Source organism: Cryptomeria japonica, chromosome 9, assembly GCF_030272615.1.
Source record: "Cryptomeria japonica chromosome 9, Sugi_1.0, whole genome shotgun sequence".
NCBI lineage: Eukaryota > Viridiplantae > Streptophyta > Pinopsida > Cupressales > Cupressaceae > Cryptomeria > Cryptomeria japonica.
In genome coordinates, this window is record NC_081413.1 from 587977136 (window position 1) to 588003485 (window position 26350).

Here is a 26350-nt window from a genome sequence, read left to right on the forward strand (position 1 = left end):
AAATCACAAAGATTATACCATCACATGTCCAATAGGGTTTTGATCTCCATTCTTCCTATCTCCATTGATCTTGCTTGATATATTTGCTCTCAGATTTTATATGCACAAGAGCTCAACAAAGAACGGAATGTGGTTGCAAGTAGGATCGTAGTGTAGCCAAGTCCTCCAAATTAGGTCATTAGCATGAGTGATTAGAATGCATAGAATGATTAGGGTTTGACAATGAAGAAAGCATCTCCTTAAATAGAAGACACAATATGAAATGGAGGGTTAAGATTGAGAGGTACAAAAAGAGAGGTCGGCTAGGATTAGAGGGTAGGTAAAAGAAATACCAAAATAATGAAAGGGGTAGGTAGTGTATGAATTAAGAGATGAATGACATGTGTCCTGTGTAGAAAAAGATAATGAATTAATTAAATAAATAAAGATTTATTTAATTAATAGAAGAATAAGATAATTAAATAAATAAAATATTTATTTAATTTAGGAAAGGGATAATTTAAATAAATAAATGTATTTATTTAAATGAGAAATAAGGCTAGAAGAGGATAAATGAATTAATTAAATAAATAAAAATTTATTTAATTAATAGAAGAATTAGGCTTAGATAATTAAATAAATAAAATATTTATTTAATTAGACATGACAATTTTGGGTGTCTACATTTTGCCCCTCTTTGAGATAATGCGGCTTGTCGCGTTGTTTCAAAGAAGATAAGATGAACTGATACAGAGTTGCCCCAAGATGGGAATTATATGCCCCCTCGAGAGATTGGATGAAAATGTCTGAAAAGATTGCAGACAATCTCTTGATAAGAAAGAGAGGCTAGAATGGACTGACCGGATAAAGTGACAAAGTCACGGGATAAGGAAGACTGACTCGGGAAATGAGAGTGAGGGCTAGGGTAGGCTATAAGATAGACCGCGGGCAAAAGACATCCTCATTGTCATCTACACATCCACGAGAGCAAAGTGCAGAGCAAAAATAGAGCAGCAGCAGTTAGCAACGATGGCTTTCGTTCATAGATTCGACCGGGTTCGCCGATTTCAGAGGCCAGCAGAGGCAGGAGAGCCAGTAAGTACCACAAAACCTCCTTGCACTTTCACGCATTTCAAGTTTTGTCATTAATGCATGTTAGGTAGCAATAAATGCGCTAGGAATAGGGTAGTTAAAAAGTGCAAAAACGCGCAACCGCGTCTGTGTCAGTGCCAGGCGCATCTGTGTCCAACAGGCGCATCTGTGTCAGTTCTAGGCGTGTCTATGCCTGGTACCGCGTTTGTGCTGAATGCGGACGCGTTTGCGAATTGTAGGGGTGTTTATGTCATGTAGGGACGTCTGTGTTCCCTGGCCGCATTTGTGAATGGTATAGGCACGTATGTGTTCGGAAAATGCATCTGTGTTGCAGAAGCGCGTTTGTGTAGTCTATAAGCACGTCTAGGAGTGACCGATATGTAAAGTAGCAATGGTTGATCTGGAATTGGTGGCATCAAAACTGGCGGGTTCAAAAGATAGTCTTTGAGCGCCTAAAAACCCTGTTGACAGTTCTCATCCCATTTGAACTTGATGTTTTTGTGTAGCAGGTGCTGGAAAGGGTTACACTTATCTGCAAGTTGTGCTATGAATCTTCATATGGACTGGAGTCTCCCTTGTAAAGATTGAAGTTGACTGATATTCTTGGGTGGTGGCATGTCCAAGATAGCCTTGACCTTTGCTGGATCGGCTTCTATTCCTCTTTTAAACACAATGAATCCTAGGAGCTTCCTGGAGGTTACTCCCAAGACACATTTCTTAGGGTTTAACCTTACCTTGTATTTTTCCAGCCGATCAAAGACAACTGAAAGTATGTCCAAGTGTGTATCTCTGTCTATTGACTTTCCCAAAAGATCGTCAACATAATCTTCCACGGTTATGTGCATGAGATCATGAAAAATAGTGGTTATCGCCCTTTGATAAGTAGCACCTGCATTTTTCAACCCAAAGGGCATGACATTCCAACAGAAGGTTCCCCATGGACAAGTGAATGATGTTTTATGTTGATCTTCAGGTGCAATCCTGATCTGATTATATCCAGAAAATCCGTCCATTAAGGATAACATTTCATGACCTACTGTGAGATCAACGATCAAGTCTATGTTTGGTAATGGGAAATCGTCCTTTGGACAAGCCTTGTTGATATCTCTGAAATCTTTACATATTCGGATGCTGCGATCCGGTTTGCTGACAGGTACTAAATTGGAAATCCATTCGGGATAATCAATTGGGCGTATGAATCCGACATCCAGTAATTTCTCCAGCTCTGCCTTGACTAGCAATGCCACTTGTGGATGCATCTTCCTTAATTTCTGTTTTACTGGTTTTGCCCCCGGTTTGACTGTCAAATGATGCATTACCAAATCCGGATCCAGTCCAGGCATATCAGCGTATGACCATGCAAAGTTGACTTGTCGTTCCTTGAAGAATCTTATGAATTTTGCCCTTTCCAACTCTGTCAATGATTGAGCCAAGAATATGTTGTGTGGAACCTCTGCTGTACCAATGTTTGTCTTTATAGTCTCCTCTACCAACATGGATGATTTTTCCTCGTATGATGCTGGGAGAATGTCGAGCCTTCCATCTTCGGGCACCTCAGAGAGGTTTTCACCCTCAAATACGTCCTTTCTTTTTACTTTTTTGGAGTCAGATAGCGCCACAGTGTGGTTTTCACCATAAGACCCTTGTTTTGTTTTTATTTTCACATTTTTGCGACTAGAAGGCCCGACACCCTCACCAAAGTATGCTATGTTGTTGAGCTCTATGGCGTATCCTGCTTTGTGGTCTCCAGGGGGAAGATCATCTCGAATGCCAAGATAGTCGACAATAGCTTCGTCATTTTGAAATGTATCAAATTGTGCTGGTCCTTCATGATTCCAGTCAATGAGTTGGGGATGAACAAGGGGAAGGTCATTAGTGTTTTCCGAATTTGCTGGACAAAGAGTGAAGATATGGTTATATTCAGGTATGTCAAGGTAATCATCGAGGTCATCGATGGCACTCTCCTCATCAGTTTCAATCGTGAGCGAATCCAAATTGTCATCACTAGTAGCACCTTTTGGGACAGGTGTCCTCATCCTATGTGATTTTGACCTAGGACCTTGAAACGAAGCTTGTGCGGGATCCTTATGGGTTGGTTCTTGACCAACTCTGAACTTTTTGTAAAATTCCTCCTCCTCGGTAGGTTCATCTGGCTCTCTGAATGTCTCGGTGAGCTCATAGTCACTGGAGGATTTGTCTGAACCCCATTCCCATTCATTGGAATATGTGGAAGGATAATCCTCTTGTTGAACGTCGGCAACTTTGATTCGCCATACCTCTTTTGTTCTTTTATTGTGAATCTTGGAATTCAGAAAACCAAGTCCCTTGGAGCGTTCTCTTCTTGTAGTTAGCTCAGGTTGTAAGGGCTCCATGACACCTTCTTTGCGTAACCCGAGAGGGCTTTTTCCATCATACCCGAATTTTTGTAGAATTTTAAAGCCTTTGCCATAGTTCTCACAGGGTATAATAATCTGATCATGTGTGTCCTCTTCAACGTCCTTATAAAGCATTTTATATAAATTTTCTTCTTCTAGTTCACCCCATTTTTGAAAGATGGTAGGATCCCATTTGAGCATCATGATGGAGATTTGCTTGTTAGGATGTGGCCTCCCATATTCCTTGGGAGAGGTCATGACTTGTTGTAAAAACATTGTCTGATTCAGAGTGTATTCTCCCATGCCTTTGTCTTGAAACTTGGCTCTAAGTTCACCTTGTTTGGATGTCGAGGGCTTTAATGACTCAGGATCAATATATGCTGAAGAAGGAGTAGCCTCACGATTGCTGGGGATGATAGTCTCAGTATGTGATCTCAAATTATTACAATATATGAATGGATTTGGATCACCATTGACCGTTACCTCGACTCCATTGTGAGGAAACTTAATGCACTGATGGTATGTTGATGGGACTGCCCTCATTTCATGAATCCACGGACGTCCTAGCAATATGTTATACATGAGATCTAGATCCAGGACTTGACAAACCACATCCTTTGTGACTGGCCCTATTCTTAGCGGTAAGGTGACTGTTCCCTTGGACGAGCGCTCTTCATCATCATAAGCCTTGATGGTGATTTGGTTTGTAGCATTCACAGCCTTGTCAGAATATCCTAATTGTCTTATGGCACTCAAGGTACAAATATTTAGACCTACTCCTCCATCTATCAGGACTCGCTTTATTCGGTGTTTATGTATGAAGGCCTCAACATGTAGAGGTGCATTATGTGGCTGACTTATGGAGGCGTCATCGGCTTCTGTGAATGTGAGGGAGTGTGGAACGGATAGGTATCCCACCATGGCTTGAAACTGGTCCACGTTCAGATCAGTAGGGATGACAGTATCTCTCAAGATTTTGTCAAGGATAGCTTTATGTGCAGGAGATATACGTAGAAGCTCAAGAATAGAGATGAGCGCAGGTGTCTTCCCTAGTTGTTCTACAAGGTCATACTCAGGCTTGGTTGATGAAAGATTGGTATTCTTAGTGGAGGTACCTGGCAATGTAATCTTACCTCGACGGGTTGTAACATGACATTCAGAGGTAGATTCGGACGAAGATCACACACCTTTTAGGACAATTTTGGGTCTCTAAGAAGGATTCTCAGGATTTTTGTTTTTGATAGTAATGGTAGAGATATGATTGTCCATTGAGATGTGATTGATAGTAGAATAATAATTGTAAGGTGCTCTAGTGTAATTGGCTTGATCATCTATGACTTTGCCTTTTCCTTTGTCATGTTTTGGGAATGGTTCCTTAAACATCTCATGTTCTTGATTAGATGAATGTCCCTCAATCTCAATGTCGCCTCTATCAATGAGATCTTGCACAATGTTTTTCAATCGATGGCAATTACTTGTCTTATGACCCTTGCTCTTATGAAAGTCACAAAATTCATCATCATTCCACCAATTTGGTTTGACCTTTGGTTCATATGGAGGAAAATCTGGAACTGTGATCACTTTGTTTGCCACAAGCTTTTTGAATACTAATTCAAGTGGTTCCCCCAATGGAGTGTACTTCCTTCAAGGTTTTGAAGTTGTTTGGTTGTTCACCTGATTGTTGGTAGAACTTGATCCAGAAAAGACGAACTTTGGTCTCACTGTATTAGCATCAACAACACCATCATTAACTGTGTTCTTGTTCTTGTTCCAAAATTTTGGTTTGTCCTTTCCTTTAAAGTCCTCTTTGTTTTCTTTGAATAGTTTGATAACTCCTTGTTCAATTAAGACCTTTTCTATTGCTAGGCCCTTTTCAATAACATCCTTGAATGTAGACAAACAAGCTTTTCTGAGATCATAGCCAATAGCCTTATTAACATTTTGTGTGAACATCTCCACCATTTGTTTTTGCGGGATTTCACAAGAGCATCTGCTAGCTAAGTTTCTCCATCTTTGTAAAAATGTTGCGAAAGATTCTCCTTCCTTTTGTTCAGTATTGCACAAGGTAGTAACTGAGACATCTGTTTCAATGTTGTAAGAGAAATGCTGAATGAATGCCTCTGCTAAGTCGCCCCATGACTTAATACTAGGAGGTAATTGAGAAAACCATTCCATAGCTTGATCTCCTAAGCTCCGTGGAAACAACCTCATCAAGTATGTTTCTTCTGCCGCTACCTCAATGCAAGCTGTGAAGAATTGTCTTATATGTGCCTTGGGGTCTCCTCTCCCTCTATATTTGTCAAATTTTGGTGTCACAAAGTGTGGAGGAAATGGAGGCATTGGAATGCTCTTATCGAAGGGATAAGGGCATATATCTCTCATAGTGTATGTAGGTTTTGATGTACTCATGTCCTCCACTTTCTTTTGTAAATCTCTTATTTGTTGCTCCAAATTATTTTTGGGAGGAGATTGATTTCTTGTAGCATACCCCATGTTTGAAACGCCCATTTGAGGAGGAGCTTGTTGCATATATGGATGATACTGATCGTAGACATGTCCATATGGAGGTCTATATTGTTGCGACATGTATGGAGCATTTGGCATAACTTCTTGTTGGGGAACCCCATATCTATTTTGTGTGTATAAACCATATTCAATAGGCCTTTCATTTTCCATTGTGTTGCCCCCAATTTTGACATGAGGTCTCCTTGTGTCAAAATTTTGAGGATGTCCTTGAGTATCCACTTGTTTTGGTTGATCCATACCTTGAGCGTGTGTTTGAGCATAAGGCCTCCATGATGGTCTTTGAGTATAAGTATCATATGTTTGAGCTTGTGTATGTGAGATTGCTGGCTTTTGAAGCAAAGTTGATGGTGACTCCGGCATCATATTATTCGGTCCTCTATTTCCTCCACTATTTGGTCTCCTTTGATCCATGTTGGGTTGAGTTTGTTGTGAGGGTCGACTTTCCATAAGTTGAGATAAGTCAAAATCATGTGGTATTTTAGCTCCACTATGTACCATCATGTTTAGAAAGTATTGTCGATCTCTCCTCATTATCTCTTCAACCAATCTATTGAATTGAGGATTCATTATGGACTCTTCTATGTCTGCTGATAGTATTGAAGAGTTGTCCACTGTGTCATTGTGTGTAGCATTGTTGTTTATAGTATTTGCGCTTTCCACATTTGGATTGTGTCTATAAACATTCATGTCTGGTAATGTAGTGTGCTCAGGATTGTAGAATAGATCATTGTCATACTCATAAGAACTCATGTTTACGGATTCTTGAGCTTCTTTAGCTATTCTCCTAGATTTTTGAAGGCGGGTTTCAACCATGAACTAGGTGTTTGACCAAGATGTGAGAAACTAGATGAAGAATGAAAAAGTATGGAAGACCAAGAGTTGTATGGAGTGTAAATGAATCTTGAGGTGTACTTGCAATGTCCAAAGTGTAAGACCAAGTATGTATGTAGTAGAGTAGGTGTGACTTCCAAAGAGAGGATAGTTTCTCTTGATGAGGTAAGCTGACCTTGACTCTAAGTAAGACCAAATGAGACCCAAAGGTAAAAAACCTTGATGAGGGACCACTTAGCAAAGTGTAGTAGTATGTAGTGTCTTGAAAGAGTATAGTGAGGACAAGCAAGTGACCTTTTTGACTCAAGTTTAGACAAGTATGAATGTAAAATGAGGTATGAAGCAATGATGGACTGTGTGAAACCTTAGAACAGGCTGCATGCTAGATGAAACCTGAAGAGACAACCTAAGAAGCTCAAGTATGCTGAAACTGATTTTCTTTGTTTGCTTGACTGTTAAAGTTTTCAAATCCTAACACAGACGCCTCTATATACTTCACAGACGCGATTCCAAGACACAGACGCCTCTCTGTTTGACACAGACGCTGATAAAAGCACAGACGCTATTCTGTACTTCACAGACGTGCTTATCTGATGCAGACGCGGTTTGAACAGACACAAACGCGTTTCTGTAACCTTAGTGCAATTTTTCCTATTTGTGAAGTTGTTTTGTTGTGACCAAATTTGATTTTTCGACTGTTTTTCGTGACAAGAGGACACAATGTTGATGACTCAATGTTTGCAAACTGTTTAGACTCCAAAAGTGTGTTGTTTGATGTAAAAAGGTTTTTTTTGCATACACTTGAAGACACAAAAGACATAATGTTTTGTTGTTTTGTCTTGAATGTTTGAGTGTTTAGCATAAGACAAGCACAAATCTTAGGGCTGGCCAAGACAATAGTTGTTGATCCCACATAGGGTTTTACCCCCGAGGCTACGCTATTCAGAGCGGATACTTAGATGCTTGACCTCACTGGCTCCACCCTCGGCACTCACTTCTCGGGTCAGCCAAGCATTAGTCCCCATGAAAACTCCCCATGGCGAACTTTGTATCTCTACTAAGAACCGTATGTGTGTGGGCCGCTACCAGAGGTCCGACCTCCTGCCTCAACAACTAGAAGGATTTGGGCATCTAAAACAAAGAGGTGCTAGTAAGGGCATCTACTCGTGTGGCCATACATGCGGCACTTTCAGCTCTGTAAATACAGAAGGCTCCCAGCCGGTAGGGGTTACGCCCTACAAATGATCAAATAAATTTGATCAAACGGGTTTATGGGGAGACATAGTGTCGGTATGAACTAATTAGCACACGTTATCCATAGTTTTCACCATGAATACATTTGATTATAGTGGTTTGGATGAGGTGGGTTTTCCTCGCTACCACTTGGGTCGTTCTCTTCTCACTAGTAGTCCTAATGACCACACGGGAAGACAGGCCCTCTAAAGATTAAACAAAAAGAGCCTATTGCTCAAGACACAAAAGACAATGATTCAATTTTAGTGCACCAATTGAAGTGTTTGCTAAGCTATGAAAAACAAGGCACACAACAAAAATTCAAAAACCCTTGCCAAGGCCCTGCAACAAAATTTGTCAGTAGTTTGGGTTCTTTCAAATGATAACCCCTTCCTGCAAGCACACAAGTTAGGTAAATTTTAGAAAACCCAAAAAGACTTTGTGAAAAGGGGCCTTCAACAAAAACATTTTTTTGCCTCCAAAGCAAGCTGCACAAACCAAGTTAGCTAGATCTGCAAGGGTTAGCCGAAAATAAACCAGATCTGAAACCCTAAGTACAAAACCCAAAAACCCGAATCTCAGAAAAATTGAAATTGCAAAACAGAAAGCACAGACGCTGCTATACCAGACACAGACGCGTCTGTAAAATGCAGACGCGGTTCTGTTATGCACAGACGCGCTCAGAGATCATAGATGCTGTTAAATGATGCAGACGCGGTCTGATGCAGCGCAGATGCGGTAAGGAATCACAGACGCACCTTTCGGAACCCTGCAAAATAAAAACTGACAGAAACACAGACGTGATTCCCTCTATCACAGACGCTTCTGAAACACAAAAACGCAATCCGAACACTTGCAGACGCAAAAAAAACCTAAATGTCGTCGAAAAATTGTCCGATCTGCAACTTCAAAAATGCGAAATCTGCAACAAAAATGTTAAATGCAAAGGGACAAGAGTCACACCGGGTGTGCCAAAATGTTCATGGTGAAAATGGATAACAATAATAACAATATTGAAAGGCTAAATGAATCCAACCACTAAACCCTAGCCTAACAATCAATAAAGATCCACCATAACATATGAAGATTACCTAAGACAATGCAAAATAAAACAAAATCACAAAGATTATACCATCACATGTCCAATAGGGTTTTGATCTCCATTCTTCCTATCTCCATTGATCTTGCTTGATATATTTGCTCTCAGATTTTATATGCACAAGAGCTCAACAAAGAACGGAATGTGGTTGCAAGTAGGATCGTAGTGTAGCCAAGTCCTCCAAATTAGGTCATTAGCATGAGTGATTAGAATGCATAGAATGATTAGGGTTTGACAATGAAGAAAGCATCTCCTTAAATAGAAGACACAATATGAAATGGAGGGTTAAGATTGAGAGGTGCAAAAAGAGAGGTCGGCTAGGATTAGAGGGTAGGTAAAAGAAATACCAAAATAATGAAAGGGGTAGGTAGTGTATGAATTAAAAGATGAATGACATGTGTCCTGTGTAGAAAAAGATAATGAATTAATTAAATAAATAAAGATTTATTTAATTAATAGAAGAATAAGATAATTAAATAAATAAAATATTTATTTAATTTAGGAAAGGGATAATTTAAATAAATAAATGTATTTATTTAAATGAGAAATAAGGCTAGAAGAGGATAAATGAATTAATTAAATAAATAAAAATTTATTTAATTAATAGAAGAATTAGGCTTAGATAATTAAATAAATAAAATATTTATTTAATTAGACATGACAATTTTGGGTGTCTACAACTGGTGATTGGCTAGGACAATATCCTATATTAGGGTCATCTATTCTCCCACTTATTGGATCAGATCACTACCCGATCTGTCTGGAGGTCGCCAAGGAACAATTGGAGCGAGGTACCCCTTTCCGGTTCGAGAAAATATGGTTCAGAGTGCCTAAGCTACATGATCTTATATCTGTTTGGTAGAATGAACCGGTTCTAGGGAATAATTCGAGATTATTTATACTCAATTAGAAGCTCAAGTATATTAAGGTTAAGATCAAAGAATGGAATATGAAACATTTCAAGAATATTCATATGAAGAAATTAAGAATTAAGACCGAGTTGGAAGAAATCACTAATTCTGTTATTACTTCAGGTATGAATGAGGATTTATTTAACAAATAAAAATCCCTCTAATCTGATCTAAATGAAATCCTTCGGTGTGAGGAAATCCATTGGCAACAAAAATCAAGGGAGTTATGGCTTAAGGAAGGTGACAGAAATACCAAATTCTTCCATAGATTGGCCATTGCCATTTGCAATAGAAACATAATATCAGAGATTAAGAGACCGGATGGATTCATAGTTAGGAACTATGAGGACATTGCTCATGAAGTTGTAAGATTCTTTTAATCCTTTATGAATGGTGGTCACTAGAATGATCATGAAGCAAGAATCAGACTTCTTAACTCAATCCCATCCATAATATCTTATAGTCAAAATGCATCTCTCTTTAATCCTATTTCAATTGATGAAGTAAGGAAAATTACCTTCCAGTTGAATCTTGATAAGACTCCTACCCTTGATGGCTTCCCTATAGCTTTCTTCCAATAGTTATGGGATATCATCGCTCGAGAGCTACACCTAGAAGTAGAAGAATCAAGATAGAAAATGACTATGTTAGGTGCTATTATTCACACCTTTTTGTCTTTAATCCCAAAAAAGCAAAACCCTCAACAAATCAGTGATTTTAGGCCCATTGCTTTATGCAACATGGTCTATAAGATTGTAACAAAGATCATAGCCAACAGATTGAAGCCCCTCCTTAAACACATCATATCGGATGAACAAAATGGATTTGCCCCTAGAAGATCCATTGTGGAAGGCATTATCATTGTCCATGAAATGCTTCACATGGCTAGGAAAACCAAGGACTCCTGCATGATTTTAAAATTGGATATTTTGAAATCCTATGATATGGTGGACAGGGATTTCTTAATTGATGTATTAAAAATTTTGGTTTTTGCAAGGAATGGATCACATGGGTCACGAGTTGTTTATCATCCCCCAAATTCTCTATTTTGGTTAATGGCTCATCTCATGGATTCTTTTCCACATCAAGAGGAGTACGACAAGGTGATCCAATGTCACCATTCTTGTTTATCATAATGGTTGAAGCCTTAGGTTGATCAATAAGATCTCTTCAACAAGATGATCAATGGCTTGGAGTCAATATGGCAATTGGGGTTGAAAAAATGACTCACTTGCAGTTTGCCGATGATACCATTCTGTTTGGCTCGGATTGTAGGAGAGAGGCAAGGATAATTAAATCATGTCTCGATGATTACTATATGGCTTCCGGATAGAAAATCAATTGGAACAAATCTGAAGTGTTTTTTGTCAACAGTATGATTAACAAGCAAGGTGTCTTATCAAAGATTCTTAATCTCAGAGTTGCAAACTTCCCATGGAAATTTCTTGGAACCCCCCTCTTCATTGGCAGTAACAAAACTTTCTATTGGAAGCATCTTATTGATAATTGCAAATCCAAGCTTGCAAATTGGAAAGGTGAGTGGTTATCCTCTATTGGGAAACTCACTATGATAAAATCGGTCCTCTCTGCACTACCAGTTTTTTCCATGGCATGTCTGAGATTACCAATGGAAATTGAAGATGAATTGATCTCTATAATGAGAAATTTCCTTTGGAATGGCTCGGATGACAAATGGAAATTTCCTCTAGTATCTTAAAAAAAGATTTGCCAACCAGAAAAGGCAGGGGGTGCTGGCATTCGACAAATTTTGATTATGAATTTAGCTATGGGTGCTAAATTGGTTTGGGAAATTTGCAGTGGTGGTAAACAAAAATGGGCAAGGATTATAAAACATAAATATTTGGACTCCCTTGAGCCAAAAAGGATTCTTACTATAGACAACCCCCCCAGAGGATCGGCCATCTAGAATTTTATTGTGGAAAGCAAGGAAATCATAAGTGATTTGGTTACCTAGGATGTCACTAATGGAAGGGATGCCTCCTTTTGGATTGATTCTTGTGCTTGTGAAGCTACCTTATGTCTCAACCCTTCTTTGCAACCTATTATGGTAGAAACTTGTTGCCTCTAGGGTCACAATATCTGTGATTATGGTTACCCTATCCAAGAAAATGGCATTGCTAAGTGGAAATGGAACTCCTTGGATCCCTTGGACTTGGATTAGCACCAAAAAGACTTGTTTGCCAACATTCTCAACAAAAGGGTTATTTTCCCTTCCCTTGAAAAGAACATTATTAGGTGGTGTGGTTCCTTTGATGGTAAATACAAGGTATGTTATGGTTACAAATTAAAAGAAGCAGCTATAGACAAAAAATATTGGCCTGTTAATCTTTTTTGGCATCGACATCTCCTACCCAAAGCAGGTTTATTTGCCAAGCTGGCTTGTTAAAAGAAGATTGTAACTAAAGAAAGACTCTTTTCAATGGGCATCAATGGACCCAGTAGATGCATTTTATGTCAAGAGCAAGAAGAGACTGCGGATTACCTACTTCTCCAATGCAAGTTCTCTTGTCACTATTGGTGGCATTTCATGGGAAAATTGAGAATCTTTGACCCCTTTACATCAGGGTTGGAAGAGTGATTTCTGCAATGGCCTAAACCAGTAGGAAAGGCTATATTTTTTGATTTATTTTATATTCTACTGTCTCTTTTGATTTGGGAAATTCAGAAAGAAAGGAATCACATAATTTTCTAGGGTAAAGAGATGAGCTTAATGACTCTATGTGGGAAAATTGAGAACCATTTGACTGGGCTCCTGAATGAGGTTGCTCAATCCAAATCATTTAAAGAAATATATATATACGGACTAGGATTGGAAGATTAAGCTAACACTTCCAAATCTGCTCATTCCACTACTTTTTGGTAAGGGATCCCCGGTGGATTAGGTCAATCCAAGATTGGGTATTAAATGGGAAGAACCAGAGCCTGGGTAGTTTAAGGTAAACTTTGATGGTGCTTTTACTAGAAATCCAGGTCAAAGTGGTATTGGGTGTATATTTAGGAACTCTGATGTTATCTGTATAAAAGAAATCTCAGAAAAGATTTTTGTTGCCACTAACAACAAAGCTGAATTCAGAGCAGCTCTAAGAGGACTACAGCTAGGGATGGAGCTTGGAGTGTAAAGAATTCATTTGGAGGGAGACTCACTAAATGTGGTTAATGCAGTTTGTTGTAACAACACCCCTAGTTGGTGCCTTAACCAGTGGCTTTAATTGATTCTGGTGCTGCTAGCCACCTTTGATGAATTTTGGATTAGCCACATCTATAGGGAAGGCAATGGAGAGGTTGACAGACTCTTTGAAATGGCGACTACGAATGGTGACCCCCACTTGGAACTCTGATTGGGTCATTCTGACTGGTTTTATTTTCCCAGATGAAATTCCACTGGTTGATATGGTCCGAGTATCTTGCCAAGTAATGGTGCTTTCTGGTTGAGTCTATCGGTTGTGGTCTCAACTGATTGTCTTCTCCTTCCAGCTGATATATTTCTCCAATTAACCTATCCATGTTGGTACTGTAGTATTGCCTCCACTGGTTGATATGGACTCCCAACTACCTCACTGGTGGTGGTGCTCACCAGTTGAATTACTTGCTGATTGCATTCTCTATTTCTCCTTTCGGTTGACAAGTTTCTCCGATTGAATTACCAGTTAGGGTGCAAACCGGTTGCATTGCCTCCTCGCTTGCCTGAATATTTTTTACTTAACCTAATGATCATGGATTCTGGTGGATAGATCAACCAATTGATGTGTTCAGTAGTTAAGATTTCTTCTTGCCACCGAGTCATGGCTCTCTGCAGTCATTATTGGTCTGTGTCAGTTTGCACCCTGTGGCAATTGGACATGTGTGTAATTTTAATTGATATTTAGTTACGACTAGATCCTATCTGGATATGCATATAATTACTTGATGGATAAAGATGGTCGACATTAAGTTGACAAACTTTGGATCAGAAGTTGATTGGACACTATCATTTCACATGTGTGTGTATTCAATAGACATGTGCTACTTTCCTGGTGCTCGTATCCCCTAGTTTGATGACTTGCTACTTAATAGTAGAATGCCCTCATTTCCCATCAAACATTTGCATGTTTCACTTGGTGACTTTTCATGGAGTCCCCAATTCTCCTTGAAGCTACTAGTCGACAGATGGCCTTCTTGGGCTAAATCACTAACAAACATTTGGAGGAGGTCCTCTAGTCTTGACACCCTCTCATTCTTCATAGCCTGAAAAGGATATTGGGGAAGGAATTCCTTATGGCTTATCACAAGTACAGAGCCAATGCTGATATCCCGACCTTTTTCCTTGCAATGGTCATATACATGGGGACTAGCGAGCAGAGAGTGAATCTTTTAACTCAAATAGTGTTTAAACACTGCCTGCTAGGGGATATTGATGCCACTTTGGACAATATTGATGCCAACCTGAGAATACCACTTCCCTAAAATTATTATATGTCCTTGGGCAATGGGGTAGAGGTGAGAAAGTTTTTGATTGTGAACTCCCCAGACTTTGATGCTCTTCAAGAAACCTGGCCTGCCATTACCAGGAATATTGAATTTTTGCTTAAGGCGACAGACTTTCAAAATGGCTTCACATCGGAATGGAGGGAAAAGTATATTCGAGATGAAGGGTTAGTGGGTGTAGAAAGTTTTGGTATTCTAGAGAATGGAGACTTGGTTGATGGCAATGTCTGGGGGTATGGGTTTGGCGAGGAGTGGCTCCCTAATGACTACTGACTCCCTAGGGAGAAGGATGAATCAGTGGCTCACTCCACCTGTGGCATTGAATGCCTTATAATCTTGGATGTGGCTCATTCTCTTGTGGATGATGACTCAAAAGACTCCCACTGATTCCGGTTGTCACCTTTCTCTAGTTTCCCTATTTTCTGGTTATTGTTCTCTGTTTAAAGGCCTCTGGCCGCTTCCACTATCTTCAACGATTGTCAACTAGTGTTTTGTACTTGTCCAGCCTCCATTGTTGGTTCTTTTTGTATAAGAAATAGAGCTAGGGTAGGGGGTTTTCTTCCTGGTTCTTTCCCCTACCGCTCTCACTGAACTAGGCCATGTATTCACCTATTTTGATTAATACAAGGGTGTTGCCCCTCTGCAGCTATTTACTTATTAAAAAAAAAATATCTATTAAAGAAAATTTAAAATAAAATTTATAGATCATGTCTAATATTTTTAATATATCAATAGTTATTACTAACATTCTTGTTTTTAAAGTCGTACAATACATGAGTATCTATACTAATTAATATGATGAGTGTTTTAGAATTTAGATGCATTATAGTTTATATTTTAGGGCTAAATGAATTTAATTAATTAATTTATCTCTTACATTCCTTTGACAATCCCAAACTACTCAATCCTTGGTTATAATGAAAATGTGGATATGTATGCCACCTTGATTGACCATAGTACTATCTAGATAATCTAATTACGTAAGATGTAAAATTATTATATTTGAAGCACCTCCACATATCAGTAGTTTGACAAGATATGGATGGTAGAGATCGTGTCTGAGATTAGAGTCTACGATTTTCTTGCATATGGGAAAGGATAAGTAGTATTCAATATGGAGTATATGATTAGATCAATTGAATGTAACTGATAATAGCTTTAAATTTCAATTAGGAAAGGAGATGCAATAAAGTTGAGGCTCAAAGAGAATGTACTTGGATGAAGGCGATCAAATCGTGAAATGAATGGTTGAGATAAACTTGTCTTGCATGGAGAGAGGACATTTACGCTCATCTATGTCCTTCATAGGAGGATCATCAATATTGAACTTGAATTGAGGGTGGAGATATGAAAGGTTGTTTTATTTATTTTATTGTTGTTGAGGCACAAATGCTTTATTTTATTCTTAAAATGAGGAGATGGATGTTCCTTAGCCTAATTAAATAGATAAAATAATCATGTAATTAATTAGTGATGAAGGAAAGTTAATGTATACATTTAAATATGATTTAATTAATTAATTATGACGGGGATTTAGTGTAATTAATTAAACAAATAAGTTTTTTTTTAATTAAATATTTGAGGAAAGATGGCCTAATGAATCAAATAATTTATTTTCATTAGTGAGTGATGCAGTAAAGGATCATGACGTGAACTAATGAAAGTGTGACAAAATGTTAGGTTAAACTTTGCAAGGAAATGTTAACTATCTACAAAACTATGAACCTCTTTAAATATATATAATTCAATGTATATAAATGATTGAACTTGCGCTTACAACATGGGAATACAATATCATGCGACTCCATATCTTATACCAAGTGAATGACACAATGCAAGATCAATTAAACCTTTTTCACTATGAAGATTTAACACCAATACAAAGATGATTGTTTAAGAATATTAGTAGATTTAAAAAATAAATGATGAAAAAATAAGACAAATAGAATCAGACATGAAAATATTAACAGTTAAACAAAACATTTCCCATAGAGAAAAATGGAGACATCAACAACCTTGCACCAGCAAAAAACCAACAAAATACTCAAGAGAAACCAAGGAAAGAGAAGGGGAGCTAGGCCAAATTCTTCAAAGCCTCAACAACATCCTCCTCCAGTTGGTTCATATTCTGAGCTAATTTCTTCAAATTAGACATATCCTACAACAGTTTGTCTTCCTACCTCTTCAAATTTGCACGGGTCCTCTTGTTGGGACCCAGAGACTCTAATGGGGTTCACCTAGCTTGCTCACACTTCACCTAGTTGGTGTTGCTCAATTCCACCAACTCTCCAGGTCTAGCTATGCTCTAAGACCTCAAAAATCTTCTCAATCTCTTCTAGGGATTTCTTCTTGTCAATCTCAAGGTGTTTCCATCAAGTGTTTAACTAGGAACCCTACCATTTCAAGGTGTTTCCCACATGCTCATCATTGTTGTCTTGACCTCAATTTGTCAATTTTACCTCCTACTATTGTGAGTTGTTGTAGAGGTGTGGAGATGGATCCTAACATGATTTTACTACCATTTGGGTCCATTTGAGGTTTGCATCCATTAGCTTTCTTACCGGTTTCACCATTTTGTCTAGAAAAGGGCTACAAGGAATGAGCCCCTATTAGGCCTCCAAAATCCGATTTTCTAGGGCTTGGAAGAAAATGGTCCAAAAGACCCTACAACAAGATTGGTTTTTCTTCAAAGAATCACCTATACCCAAGTGATTTCAGTGGTTTTGGTTTCTCAACCCATTGTACAATGCCCTAACCCAAAAATGAGGGTTTTGAAGGGTTTCTAGGCCTTCTAACCGGCAGTGACTGGTCAAGTTTGTGAAATGGACATCAAATGGTCTTTTCATGGATTATCCTTGTATTGAAAACTCTATATTAACTTCATGGACCCCTCCAAAAGGTTTGGTTATGGTTTTATTCTCACCCCTGCACTTTACACTCGAATTTTACCCTGTCTTCTCTAGCTAGGTTACTCGTGGACTCGCCTAGAACAAGGTGGCAGTCATGTCAATATTCATTTCCAGGACTTCTCCCCACATATGCACACTATACAAGTGGTTTCCTTCCATTTCCCAATAGGTGGTGATGGTAGCACAAAGGGATTTCATGGGGCAACAATTTTACACAAAATTGCTATGTATAAGCCAAAACTGGTTGTTTGAAAACAAAAATTGGAAAACACAAACACACACTATCTAAAAAGATTTGAAATGAATTAAATGAATCTAAAACACACCAAGGAAAGTCAATCCATTATTGTATCAATGGATTCAATCCATTTGTATTCACATTGCAAGCAAAATAAGCCAAAATAGTGACAAATAGTTCGAAAATGAGTAGTTTGAGATTATTGATCATACAAAAATAAAAATATAACCTTGGTAACCATGAAAGAGGAGTTTATTATAGTCTTCCCCATGTGTGGATGCATTCTAGGTCATTTTTCTATCCCTAGCTCCCTCGCTAAGCATTTTAGGACAAAAATTGTCATGACAACTTTCAGAACTTGTCATGACAACTTTTGCAACTTTGCACTTTTTGCTTTTCTAACCTATGAAACCCATTCTAAGTCATTACTCATGACTTTTAAAGAATTAATAAGACTAATATAAACCTCACTCATGCTCATACCAAGTTTTACCACTTTTGACCACCAAGAAGGTCAATTTCCTACTCAAACCACTACTTATGCACAAAATGCAAACCTAAGAAGAAACTAACTCAATCAAGGCCTAAATTTGACTCATCACACTCACTATTTGGACCCTCTTGGAGTACTTATTAAGTACCTAACCTGGCTAAGGTCAATACAAGCCAAAATTGAGAAAAGGCTGAAAAATTATGCTCATAGTCTTTTTCTAGATTTTTCATGGCTTCAACAGTTTTAGAAAGGAAATCAACAACCAAAACTATTTCCTCCTCTGTCCAAAGCTTACTTCCTTTAGCACCATGTCTGCCTTATAAACCCTCACCTCCAGTTTCCAACATTTCCAACTTACTATTTATAGACCTCTATTTTAAATTAAGGTTCTTAGTGTCATGAAAGGCCCACTTCATAAGACAAAAACAATCCACCGCCCCATTTCTTGCAATAGCAAGAATGCCAGTAGGGAAATCCTAATTTGAATTTAAAAGTTGAGAATTTGTATTCAGATGAGTAGGGAAACGGGGTCTATTTTCCTTGTCCATAGAAGGATAAGGGTTATCCAAGTTCAGTGGAGACGAGGAGCCTTAATTATCATGGTCAAAGGAGGGTTTCTCAAGAGCTAGAGTTTTACCCTTTATCTAAGGGCAGGCCTTAGACATCTTGCTACCACATTTGGTTCTAGAGCCAACAGGTTGGGTAACAATGTTATCTGACTCCTTAAACTTCTCTTTATCAGCAGGTGGGGGATTGTCAAGCTTATTTTTGTTTTTTAGCTTCTTAGGAGGAACTGTGGGTTTTTTATTCCTCGTCCTCCAAAATGAAAATATGGGGGGAATCAGGTTTAGCAGAATTGGCTTTGAAATGCTCATAAATAAAAACTACCAACCCCTCATGATAAACATGATTATCAATAGGGTTTTCTTTATGCTTTACAATACTAGAATTAAGGGAAGATAGGAGAAAGAAGGGGCAAGAAACCCTCACCTGGTGTCTAAAATGATTGAACAAGATGAAATGGTGCCCAAAAACTCTACAGTAGCAATCATCCATATTGATGTATTCCACGATCACCTTTTAGCACCTCCCTCCAAAGCAGCTTGATAGTGGCCGCATCATAGCAAAAAAAAATTTCTTCTCTTGACCAACATTTTCCTTTCCTTGTCAGTTTTGCAAAATTTCTTCATCGTAGGGTCAGAATATTTTCTCTCTTTGTAGAATTTTAGCCCCTTGGTAGATAAACCAGTTACTTCAGAAATTAAGTTCTCATCAATCACCACTGACCTCCCAATATACAGTACTTTTTCCCCCATTCTACCCTTTGGAAAAAGTCTAAGTGACTTTATGATCCCAGTCATGTAGATTTACGATGTAGGGTGTTAACTGCCCCTTCTCCAGAATTCTCCAAATAGTCAGGTTGGCCCTTAGGCCTTACTAGTCCATAGGCTCGGCATGACGTATTTCTCCTCCCATCTTAGAATTTAAAGAGCCCTCAAGTAAAGAATGGTTTAACAGAATGTGCAACCAAGTTAAAAACTAGAAGAGCTCTCGAATAACATAGAAAGTGTATGAGAAATTATGCAAAATACCTCATCTAACCTTGCCATGTTATCCTCCATTAATAATAATAATGACACTTCCGATCATCAAAATTAATAATGCAACAGGATATTTCCACGTATCCCATGTAACCTATCATATCTAGGAAGAGCCTTGACTTTGTCCTCCAGGTTGTCTTAAGTAGTCCATGTCACCCTTCTCTTAGTTGTGACCCCTTGTTGGCAAAGAAATCTGCCACCATGTTGGACTCCCTATAAGAATGGGAGACAAAACATTCATCAAAAGAAAGAATAATCTCTTTTGATAAATTTATCCATCCCTCTATAGTCTATGAAGCCCTATTATTCCCTATGAGGCATTGGATAATGTTGTTTGAGCCCCCTTAAATCTGGACCTTTTTGCAATTAATTTAACGGGAAAGCAATAAGATCTGATAGGCCCTAATGGCTTCAACAAGGTGGTTGGTCTAGTTACCCATGGGGAGTGCCAATATAGAGGTGATCATTGAAACATGATTTTTTTTTGGCAAAATGCATTAGGCATGTATATAAATTGATATGATAGGAAGTACATAAGATTAAAGAGTAGCTATGGTTTTGATATTGGGGAGCAAAGCTCAAACCAAAACTACTATGAGAACTACGATTGCTGGGAGAAATCACCAAATAATTATTATAGACCTTAATGGCTATCATCATCTACATATTGAAGCTTGTCATCTTATACAAAAGATAAGTGAATAGAGGAGAAAAGTAGTTCGCCATATAGCAATTATACCCAAGTGGAAGATTAGTTGCTTCTTTCAAGCCTCATGGAAATAATGCATAAGGCTGGAAAAAGAGAATGGAAGACCAACTTAGTAGGTGTTGAATATCATGGGGGATGTATATTGCCTTGCAACATATGATTTGAGAGACCAAAACATCAGTGTTCAACTATAAAAGTCTTCATATATTTGGCAAAAGATTCATCTGGTAAAAGCATCAATGAGATTTTCATAACCCATTATGGTTTACTTACAAGCTAGTAGAAGATATAAAATCTACCTTCCTAGAATATATATATCCATCTCCAATGGAATTTATGTAAAGAGACTCCATTAGAATTTTTAGATAATTTAATCTTGGGTTTCAAAAGAGGGAATCCATAGATAACCACACCCATAGACTGATAACTCTGAAAGAGGGGACTGCCAACACCTGGTTGGAACTTTGATTCTTAAATTAAATAGATACATAGCCCATGGACTATCTATTGAAGTTGACATTTGCAACAAACCTTTGTGTCATGAGGGCCTCACTTAGGAAGAAGACACAACTTTCTCCAAAAGAAGCCCCAGACCTGCATAGGAAACATAAGGGAAGATACCAAGGCTAAAATCATTTGAGCGAAGAAAAACTGAATGAATATGAATAAGGGAAAGGTGGAGACTTATAAAACAGAAGGCACGTGTGTGAAACATCATCCAAATTTAAGAGAAAAACACTACAATAAAATATAAAGTGTCAAAGTGTCTGCATGTCGAAAGCTGAAGCCATGATGACTTAACATGTGAGGTGATGTATCTATTAGAATCTAATAACACTGAGAGGGGGGGTGGATCAGTGTTATATCAGAATGATCATTTTTATCCTTATTAAAACATGCATACACCAATCGGTATACTAGTACATACATAATTGCAAGAAGTAAAGCAGCCAATAAGACAATCACATAAATGAACACCATTACACACAAAATTATACATAGAAAACCTCAAAGAGGAAAAACCACGATGGGATTTGTGACCCACAATATAAATTCACTGGCCATATTAAGAGATATTACAAAATTTAGGGGCCTGAACTTGCAGGAATGCTTACAGCCTAGAGCACACTGCTCAATCGAAAAAGGAGCCTCATTGACTACATATAAATCCAGAATTCAATCCGAAGAAATGAGTGAACTGCTAAGATAACATCTTCTATGCTAGACTACAATTCTGGTTAACCTTTGTCTCTTCCGATCTGAAACCCTTAATCCTTTACTGGAGAAACCCTTACATAAATATCCTCACATACATGATCTCTTAGATATATTTTGCATCTCCTTCCTAACACATATTCACATGATATTGCATTCACATATCTAACAACATGTCCACTTCCAAAATGCTTTCATCCAATTGACCTATATACCCTATACAATTTATCTTGCCTTATGTCAGCTTGCAAAGATATTTACAATATCAAATTAAATGTCAGCTAGATAACATAAATACATGAATATCAAAATCAAATGTTGATGCTAGATCCAAGAGATGTCGACCTCCAATACCAATAACTTTATTCTAAACCATGTCAGGCTGCATTACCAGTAACCAAAGAAATCCTTCCATCCTATCAATGTCGGTGAAGTGTCTATCGGTAAAATGTTAGTCGGTGAAGTGTCTCTTGGTACACAATTGAACCAAAATATCACGTTTTCATCAATGACAACATAGTGAAACCAACCAATTGAGTGTCAATTGCCAACAGTATCTGCAGGCACATTTAACTATGGAAATCTCTTCAAATGACCTAGAAGGGAGGAGGAGTGAAAAGTACATATAGGAGTTAGGAAAAAAACTAGGACTCTTTTAATTCTCTAGATAGTTCTTCAACCATGACTGGCTCTTCATAGGAAAAAAAAATTCTGCCTTGCGATAGATTTACTCCTCTATTAGCCAAATAATCTGCATGTCTATTTCCCTCTCGGTGTGTATGGGAAATCTGTTAACTTTGAAATGAATCTAACAATGAACATGATTCCAAATATATTTATTTAATATAAGAAACCTATAAATTGATAGTAATATTTATTGATGTGTATGTAATGTTATTGAGGATGAATTTCAATATGAAACCTTATTAATTTGTATTGTTTGATGTTTTTATTCAGAACCAATCCTCTTATATTACTAGGCCATTTCATTTTATATTATTCATCTCATCCATCCTCTATATTATAAATTAATTTGATTATCTATTATGCATTTTTTATCCATACTTGGAAACTATCAAAAATCATGCAGAGAAAAAAAGAATATATAAGCAAAGGAACGAAGGGAAAGAAACACAAACAATGCAACCACTGAACAAAACAATCAAACACCAAGGAGGCAACATGGGCAAGACATCAATCACACACAAATATGATGTAGGACACCAAGGGAAACACATGATCGCCAGCAAGCCATTTCCAAAAACCAAGGAGGGTGAAGAGACAGTCTTCCTGGAATCATACCAGTTGCAAAGCTTAATATCAATTTTCACCCTTTTATAATAATAATTTAAAAAATACATAGAACTATAAATATCAAACATATAAAAAGATAAAATGTATAGCTTTATTTGACTCATTTATATAATGATAATATAATAAGTTCTTATATAATATTATATAATATATATAATTATTAGATAATAATATAATAACTAATAAATAATAATGTAATATAATTTATATATTCATGAAATAATTATAATAAATTAATTATATATAAATTAAATATAATTGAATAATTAAAACTTATTATATAGTCATTGATAATAAATGTTAAAATAATTATTATGAATAATAACATATGTTATTAATGTTTTTTTATTATAATATAGATTAATTATTACATGTATAATTATACATGATACTAGTTATCATAGTTATTTTATTTTTTTATCTTTAAAATTTACGTAATTTTATTAATATTATCAAAAATTACAATAAGATTTTCATAATTTCAGTTAGTCCTACTTCAAATCCATACAAATTCACAATCTACACCTATCCTATCCACAATAGTTTCTGCATACAAAAATTGTCACAGTTTTTGCTACTCCTCCTTTTAATCCATACAGATTTATAGTCTGCATGTATCCTATTCACCATAGTTTCTACATACGTTTGTAGAAAAAAAAAAAACTGAAAAAACCCTAACCATCCTTCCTTCTTCACATTCTACAACATAGGCTTTATGGCAACAGACTTCTATGTCACCGTTCCACATTTCCTTGCTTGGTAGCCTTAGAGCTCATAGAGACGACTCTGCTCATTCTTTTTGTCTTTGATCCAACGAGCCTTCCCCTCATTCTCTTTGTCTCATTCTTTTTTCGGCTTCTTTACTTCGAGAGTGTTATCATAATTATTATTATATTTCATTAATTAACAATAATATTTGTATAACAATTATTAAAATACATGGAGCTTTAATTCTAAATTGATATACTCTATTTATTGCAAAACCATTAGTGTACATATCTATTTTTTGTTACATGTAGAAATTATTATTGTTACAATGTTGTCTAACTAAGAAATATGTTATATATTTTACTAATTGACAAGAACTAGATGCAACACATCTATTGTTTAATTACTAAGGAAAAGCATTTTACGTTTTAATATTTAAATATAGATGCTTCAAGGTTAAAATTTCTTCAATACTATTTGTCAAAAGATTTACTATATATTATTACTACAATTTTTATTCAAAGAATTCCAAATTATTATTTAACGATGCCAGTATTTTAATATTATTACTACAATTCATAAATTCCAACTTTAATACAAAAACACTATGACAAGAACTTGATGTATATGTGTCTCTTGTTCTTTCATGTGTTTGATCTCTCGAGTATCCTTGTGACCTCCTCTAATTCGAGAAACCATCATCCATATGTTCAGGGAGCTAGTTATATGTGTTTGCAATTTGGTGTTCATTAGCGTGTCATTTATGCTTCTCTGTCTTTCTCTCTAAGATTTTCATGTAGGGATTCAACTATTATTAATGATTTAATGGTGTTTCATCTATCTCATTGTTTGCCTTCTTGTTTAAGTGCTTTCTTGTTTTCGTTTGAATGAGTTTTTCCTTTTCATTGTGTTTATTATTTTTCTTTGTTTGTGCAATTTCCAATCTTTAATGTTTCAAAATTTCTTTGTCTTTAAGAGATTACTGATTGAGATTCTCTCATATGGAATACCAAGCTTGATATGTGATTAGGTTAACCTTTAGCCTTACCTCTTTAACCTTCGGGATTTTCATTTGACAGTCAACCCCCTCTTGAATCAAAATTTTGATCCTTGATGCTTTATACACAAGATCGGGTTATCAAAATTTCTTGTTTTAGTGAATCACTTTTGATAGTATGAGGTACATGGTAGGTCCGACTTTCAACCCCTGATGGTTTTTTGAGATGGCTAATCATTCTAAAAAAAGTTATGAGGTCGAAATAATTCCCAACTCCTAATAATATCTAAGGCTCGTTCTTTATCTTTTCAAGGAGTCAAGGTTTGCCATGTTAGTTCCTACCAGGGAACTATAGCGGAGGCAATCATATTAAACCGTGATTAATCATTTATCAGCGAGCCAATCAAACCGTTCCATTTCTTTTCATAAATTTATTTTCTAATGTAAGTTATAGACAACTTGCATATTTTTTATTTGAAATACTAATAAAAAATATTTTGGCAGTCTGTGATTAGCATTGCAGGTGGTTGGCAAATGGGTTTGTAGATACCAATGCAAGAGAACGCACTACCAATGAGGTCTCTATTAGTACAGTGCTGGAGCTGCAGGTTTTGGTACAGGTAAACAGTTGGCCTCTCCCAAATTTTTGTGTCCTCATTTTTTCTAGTGGCATTCAGTTTTACCAACATGTATTTTGCATGCCAGTTAGGTATGGAGCTGGTGACATGAATAACATAGAATTCATGTCGAGGAACAACCATTTTAAATCAAATTCAGAGACTTCTAAATCTGTTGATATGTGCAAACTTTTCATTTCTTGCGAGGGCAAAAACATAAATTTATTTGACCGAAGTTTTTTTGTGTTCTCAATGTTGTTTGCAATGGAATATCCTTTGTAGGAAATTTCTTCTTTTTATAATCATGCATATCCTCTTTGATAGATTGGGAAGGAAGATCCTTATCATCTAAAGCCTCATCTTTACTTAATGTAATGTGGGGAGATAGATCATAAATGAAATGCATAACATCATCTTCTCTACAAATGTTTTGATGGTTTAGATAAGCTCTAGGAGAATAAGGGGGATCTAGAGAGATTGAAATACCAACATTTTGACCTTGCCCCCCATGTGCTAGGTATGTATGAGAACAAGATGGTGCCATGTCGCTCTTCAATGCTTTCTCTCCGTTAGAGAGATCATTGATAGGAGTATTATCTCTTTCTTCATTCACATGAGATACCCTAGGAGAGGTACAAGTATTAGGTTTTTCGCTAGCATCTTTAAGATTATGATCTACAAAAGTTATTGTATAATCTACTTATGTAATGCATTTTCCTAAAAATATTACCATAAAACAACATGCATCATGATTAAAAGCTTTGAGATATAATTGATTGATAGGAAGCATTTTGGAAATTCTAAAAATGCAATATGCCAAAGTGCTATCAATGAAAAGAAACAATGTAAAGTGAAAGAAACCATAATCCAACACATAATTATGATAAATATAAGTGAAAAATAATGTAACCATATGTGAAATGGAAAACACATCACCTCTATTAAGTGTCATTATGAATTTCTAAGATCGAATCTGAAAACAAAAGGTACAAATTATGGAACCCACAAATAAAATGAA

General features: G+C 36.8%; 1 long non-coding RNA gene across 1 annotated transcript in view; it reads left to right on the forward strand.

The window, feature by feature from the left end:
• Window positions 1-26064, forward strand: part of LOC131052107 (uncharacterized) — a 32937-nt gene extending 6873 nt beyond the window's left edge. The window contains exons 2-3 of the long non-coding RNA XR_009107280.2: window positions 25220-25335; window positions 25421-26064. This is a non-coding gene — a long non-coding RNA (uncharacterized LOC131052107). The remainder of the gene's footprint in view (window positions 1-25219; window positions 25336-25420) is intronic.
• Window positions 26065-26350: the final 286 nt, after the last annotated feature.